This window comes from Mytilus trossulus, chromosome 1 (genome assembly GCF_036588685.1).
Source record: "Mytilus trossulus isolate FHL-02 chromosome 1, PNRI_Mtr1.1.1.hap1, whole genome shotgun sequence".
In the NCBI taxonomy this organism is placed as follows: domain Eukaryota; kingdom Metazoa; phylum Mollusca; class Bivalvia; order Mytilida; family Mytilidae; genus Mytilus; species Mytilus trossulus.
In genome coordinates, this window is record NC_086373.1 from 108,428,617 (window position 1) to 108,436,072 (window position 7,456).

Consider the following 7,456-nt stretch of genomic DNA (forward strand, 5'->3'; position numbering starts at 1 on the left):
TAGTCCCATAAAACCCTCACACACACTCAAAGACATGCAGAATTATCTTTGCACAAAACATCGTGAAAATTCTGTATACTGACCTCTAACAAGTCCGGCCAATGTACTTTTTTCATGCATTTCTAGCCTCTATTTGTATTCATCTCGTCGTATACATTTGTGTCTTCAAATCAAAAGTTTAACCTTTAAATTTATGCAATTTAGTTTTTATTAGATGTTTTTTTCCCCATACACACAAAAAGAATAAGAAAAACATCATAAACATAACAGGTATATATTTCTCTAGGAGTCCTTCAAAATGTCATATCTTGATCTGAATTCAGTGTCCGTCAATGAGAGAATGCCATGTCTACAATATAATATTCAAGTTGTTTGTAAATGCCTTAACCAAAAGCAAAAAAAAATCACTTATACATATATCCTCTCCATTTATACCGGCCAACATGCAGACTTGCAGAATATATATTGTAGGTTAATCTTTAATTTGCTCTCATCTTGAATATGAAAACTTTTTTGTTTTATGTGCTAATAGTTGTAAAAAGGTTGAACATGGATTCAGCTTGTCATTAAAATCTGTTGGACATGTATTGGTTGATATCTTAGTATTCGAAATTATACTGTATTTATCAGTTTTGATTGGATTTTAACTTGCTTTCATTAACTCATAATTCTCTTAGGTCGGTTATTAGTCTCTTTTATGTTTTTGTGCCTGTTGCAAAATTTATATTAAAAGACAAGCCATTTCGATCAGATTTAATTTTTCTTCTTCTGAAACTGTGTTGCAACATCATTGATTTTATAAGGGGGTTGGGCAACAAGCATGATAAAACCCTGTCACATTATTTATATGTTTGTTCCAAGTCAGGAGCCTGTAATTCAGTGGTTGCTGTCTTTAATATTTGTTTAAGCATATACATCCATGTGTATTTATTTTTGTTTGCTACTTTTGCTTCTTTTGCTTTCACATTTTTCATTTCGTAGTCTTTCCTAACTTTCTATACATATACAGAAAATTGTGGTTGCTTAAATACTACGTCAAAATGGTCTCTGGACTCATTGCAATTATGGTACGTCTTCTTATTTTTCTGATTTTGATATGAATAGTCTTTTGGGTTCTTTGATATTCAATTTCACTTTCAATTTCACTTTTTTTTAATATTGTCAAACAATGAACTTTTCATCTTTATAATGACAATAACAGAAACAAAATTTATGTGATATATTATTGTATAAAGCACATTTAATTTTATCCGGCTACTTTGATCTTACTTGGCACCTGACTGCTCCCTTTTGAAACGGGCCACACAGAACCATTTATGGAAATCACGATTGAAATTTATAGTCCATATATATGTCAGAACATATTTAAAAACACCATCATTAGATAATTCAATTAATAACAACTTTCATGTACTATCAATATTTAATTGAAGGTTTTCAACTTTAGCCTCCAAAGTTTTAATTTCAGGATAATACTAAAAAAATCGGCGCCGGATTATCGGATGAAAGTCGTGTATGAAGACGTTATTAAGATCACGCCCATAAGTCATGTTTTAATTTGCTTCAAAGTGAATGTAAGCAGATAACTTCTTACAAATTACGTTGTAAGCACGCGACTTTGTTGGTTGAACTTTTATTTAATACTCATGTGGTATACCGAGATAAAACACAATCTGTCGCTTTTTTGATAAATTAATTTTTCATAACGATAACTACAGTGCTGTGAAAGGATATTAAAATTGCATGAAAGTTTGCCTTAGGTCTATACTTTAATAAAAGCGAGGCAAATGAATCATTTGAAAGCCATGTATATTTTATGATTACGGAATATTTTCATATTTTCAAACTTGATTTCACATATATTGTATAATGAAAAATTGTGTATAATGAAAAAACTGCCAATAATTAATTATTCTAACACAAGTTGCTGTCTTATTATTTCAGATATATATTGAATAAAGAAAAATTGTGCATAATTAATAAAAAAAAAATGCCCATCAATTATTGTTTTATCCTTTCATTCTAAAAGAGGTAACTACCTTTAACATTATAATCTAATATAAACGAGAATGAAACTTATTCTAGATATGTTTATCTAATATTGTTTTAATAAGAAAGAATGTGATTTTAATGTTTTCAAGTGAAAACAAATTTTGTAAATAAGTAATTTTTCTCCCATCAATATATTTCATAGGTTGCCATGTGTTTGACTGATATCACCACCTCTGACACTTGTCTATGTTTTTGTTTATATATCAAGCCAATCTAATGGACATTTACACAGTCAAGTTTACAATCGAACATACGATCTCACATAAGTTAACGGTATCGCTGTCGGAATTAGAATATATATAAGTTTTATATATATTGCACAATAAATTAATTTTGAATTAATAGGGACACTAAATTTATAGTAATTTGGGTTTAAAAATGGCATAACTACAAGAAAAGTTGACAAAATAAATAATTAAGAGACTATATGTGACAATACTCTAATGTGTTTCATGTCATATGTTAACCAACACAGTATTTTTTTTAATGTAGGCATGTGGGCAGGTCCAAAAGGAATTTATATTTTCAAAATATGTCTAACGAATACTGTAAGCTTTTCCAGGCTAAAATAATCAAATCAGTTTTGTTTTGAAGGGGAGAAGGAAGTTAACCCAAACATATGAAGTGACATTTGAAATCGTTCTTTTTTTTAATATGGTATCTAAAATTCATTTCCATTGGGAGAATAAAATTCGAGAGAAATACATTTTTTTTCTCAGAAATCTTGAATTTGTTTGAAGCCTTTCCATTTTTAAATATTCTTCTTTTGATTAACGAAAATAAACAACGCAATGAACTTACGGTACTATTAAAAAATTTAAAACGTAAAAAAAAAGATTTTCAACTATTCTAGATGTATTTGTTATATGTACGATATATACGTTTCTATGTGTACGTAGTCTTCTAGAAAACAAATAAATATAATTACCTGCCTTTATCTTTCCAATCTGCCTAATGACGATGTGTTTATCTCTTATTGTTATTCATACTATTTTTAATTGACTACGAAGAATGCTTCAAATCCAACTGTTTTCATGTGAAAATTGAGCGCTCGCCGATATATCCTCCTCGTTCGCAATTCTTTTGAGTATAAAAGCGATTTAACGTTTAGAACAGTTTTCTGTGGAAATGTAGTTTATATGAATTTTTTTTATTCAAGAAGAAAACATTTTTATTACATTCTAACTGTTATTCAAAGTACAGGAAAACGTTGTGATTTACTACAAAGAAAATTTAGAATTCAATTTAATAGGGGAGATAATTCCATCAATATATCATCTATAGTAATTTTTTGCAGGAAAAACAACACTGATTTTATAGCTTTTAGATTCTCTTTTCTAAAAGCTATATTTTTGTATTTTATTTCAGGATTCTGTCGTCAAGTGTTCTTTCTGATCAAGAAACTGCATGTGTTTTCTGCAGATATATCTCATTCATTATGTAACAAAAAACGAAAACAGTGATCTCATATTTAAACAAGTTTAGAAAAATTATCATCTCATATCTCATACTTGTTTCTGAAATCGATGTATTTTTCTTTCTGTTCACACAATGAGCTTAGTAGTATCTTAAAAACACATTGGGGTATAGTTTTTTTTTTTACTTTTTAGCCAAATCTCAAAATTAGCATGATGAAAAGTAAATTATATAGCAAATGAAATTATCAAATTAATATTATAATCTCTTACTAACTCAAGATAACAGGATACCAGCTACGCGAATTGGCGATCGTGAAATTTTAGGAATGAGGAATTATGTATATCGAATAAGTAGTTGGTTGTCAATACTAGTTCAGAGGTAAATGATACTTTTGTCGTAGATGATAAATGTTATCCAAGATTTCATTAAAATATCAAAATCTATTAAAAGCTTTCAGCAATCAATACATATATGCTGTCAGTGCGTTTCTGTGAAGGAAGATCGAGTAAAAAGATTGATGAATAACGTACAGTGGCAAATATTTGATACTTTTTCAAAATAATTTTAATTAAAATTTAGACTATTCTGTAAATTAGAAACTTGTTATATAAATTATAGAGATAACACGAATATCATGAAACCGACCCTCTTCTATCAGAATCTATTATTTCCTCACGTGACGTTACCTCACTTTATACTAACATCCCTCATGCAAATGGCATTGAAGACTGAAATCTTAGCCAAGCTGTGGTATTGAAATTTCATGTCAGATACCGTAACAAAGCAATTATAAGATGTTCGCCGCCACTTACCCAACCGGTGTTACCAAAAACATATTTATAGAGACTTCTCACGTACAAACAACGTCAACTAAGATTTATGATTATTATAAGAAAAAAAGATTCTCATTTTTGTTGACTTACCATGTAAAAATTTAATCAACGTTTGAAAAAACATTACTGTTCAAGTTCTTCATCGATTCTTACATCCATAGACCCTAAACCTAAAAGACTTTCCGGTGAGGACGATTAATCCGGAAAAAATACGCTCTCATCCATAGGGTCTAGCAGCTGTTGGTAGAAAAATAACGCCCGACTTGCAAACAAATACTGCACAACAAGACGCAAGTGACAGAATTGTAGAATGAAGGTTCTTACGGAGCAACCTATTAACTTCAAGGGGAATATGATTCTTATGTCTGAGTCAGAAAAATGAACACTATATGGTATGTGGAAAATCATAAACTATACAATCACCTCCCCTTTTTAGGAAATTAAATGGTCGTTCCTGTTAAACAATACTGTGTTGAGAAATAAAGCATACATCTAAAGTTCTTAACTAGACATTACTGTATTGACCAAACGCCAAGGTATGTAGTTCCAAGCTTGCTATTACTGTGGTGATATAACGTATATATCTGTTGTTCTAAACTTAACGATACTGTGTTGACATAACGTATAGATCTGTAGTTCTTTTATGAGATTACTGAATTGACATACCGCATAAATCTGCAGTTCCTAACTAGACGTCCCTGTGTTGTTGTAACGCATTGATCTGGAGTTCTTAGCTAGACATTACTGTGTTGACATAACGCATATTTCTATGTTTCTAAGCTTGGTGCAACTGTATTGACATAGGACATAGACCTGTAGTTCTAAGCTAGAGACAAAACACATATATATGTAGTTCTAAACTAGACGTTATTGTGTTGACAAAACGCATATATCTGTAGTTCTTAGCCTAACGTTACTGTATTCACAAAACGCATATATATGTAGTTCTTAGCCTAACGTTACTGTGTTGACAAAGCACATATATCTGTAGTTCTTAGCCTAACGTTACTGTGTTGACAAAACGCATAGATATGTAGTTCTTAGCTCAAGACGTTAGAGTGTTGATGTACCACATATATCTGTAGTTCTTTGCTTGGCGCTTCTGTGTTGACAACGCATATATCTAATTCTTTGCTTTGCGCTAATGTGTTGACAATGCATAGATCTGTAGTTCTTTGCTTGGTACTTCTGTGTTGACAACGCATATATCTGTAGTTCTTTGCTTGGCGCTAATGTAGTGACAACGCATATATCTGATGTTCTTTGCTTGGCGCTACTGTGTTGACACCGCATATATCTGTAGTTCTTTGCTTGGCGCTACTGCGTTGACAATGCATATATGGGTAGTTCTTTGCTCGGCGCTACTGTGTTGACAACGCGTATAGATCTGTTGTTCTTTCCTTGGCGCTAGTGTGTTGACAACGCATATATATCTGTTGTTCTTTGCTTGGCGCTAATGGGTTGACAACGCATATAGATTTGTTGTTCTTTGCTTGGCGCTACTGTGTTGACAACACATAGATCTGTAGTTCCATGCTTGGCGCTACTGCGTTGACAATACATAGATCTTTAGTTCTTTGCTTGGCGCTACTGTTTTGACAACGCATATATATGTAGTTCTTTGCTTGGCGCTACTGCGTTGACAATGCATATATCGGTAGTTCTTTGATCGGCGCTACTGTGTTGACAACGCATATATCTGTAGTTCTTTGCTTGGCACTAATGGGTTGACAACGCATATAGATTTGTTGTTCTTTGCTTGGCGCTACTGTGTTGACAACACATAGATCTGTAGTTCTATGCTTGGCGTTACTGCGTTGACAATGCATAGATCTTTAGTTCTTTGCCTGATGCTTCTGTGTTGACAACGCATATATATGTAGTTCTTTGCTTGGCGCTAATGGGTTGACAACGCATATATATTTGTTGTTCTTTGCTTGGCGCTATTGTGTTGACAACATATTGATCTCTAATTCTATGCTTGGCGCTACTGCGTTGACAATGCATATATCTTTAGTTCTATGCTTGGCGCTACTGTGTTTACAACGCATATATATGTAGTTCTTTGCTTGGCGCTTATGTGTTGACAATGCATAGATCTGAAGTTCTTTGCTGGTGCTACTGTGTTGACAACGCATATCTCTGTAGTTCTTTGCTTGGCGCTACTGCGTTGACAATGCATAGATCTGTAGTTCTATGCTTGGCGCTACTGCATTGTTAATGCATAGATCTGTAGTTCTTTGCTTGGCGCTACTGCATTGACAATTCATAGATCTGAAGTTCTTTGCTTGGCGCTACTCTGTTGACAACGCATATATCTGTAGTTCTTTGCTTGGCGCTAATGTGTTGTCAACGCATATAGATCTGTTGTTTGTTCTTTCCTTGGCACTACTGTGTTGACAACGCATAGATCTGCAGTTCTTAGTTTGGCCCCTTCTGTGTTGACAACGCATAGATCTATAGTTTTTTGCTTGGCGCTACTGTGTTGACAACGCATATATCTGTAGTTCTTTGCTTGGCGCTAATGTGTTGACAACGCATATAGATCTGTTGTTCTTTGCTTGGCGCTAATGGGTTGACAACGCATATAGATCTGTTGTTCTTTGCTTGGCGCTAATGTGTTGACAACGCATATATCTGTAGTTCTTTGCTTGGCGCTAATGTGTTGACAATGCATATAGATCTGTTGTTCTTTGCTTGGCGCTAATGTGTTGACAACGCATATAGATATGTTGTTCTTTGCTTGGCGCTAATGGGTTGACAACGCATATAGATCTGTAGTTCTTTGCTTGGCGCTAATGTGTTGACAACGCATATAGATCTGTTGTTCTTTGCTTGGCGCTACTCTATTGACACCGCATATAAATCTAGATCAATCTGTAGAATGTACACTTGCTTTAGATACTGAGAGCATCAGAACACAGTCTTGATAATTCGAAACGATCGCAAGCAAAATAATTTATATAAGATTAACAAATTTGTGCGTAAAAACAAATTAAAAGCGTAGTAAAAAGCAAAATATTCAAAAAATTAAATTTGCCGCATTTCATTAATGGTTGAAACGATAAGTAATTGACATTGAGTTGATCTTCCAAATGTTTATCCAACTATTGACATTTATGTTATTTTTGTGAAGGTATTTCAACTGCGAT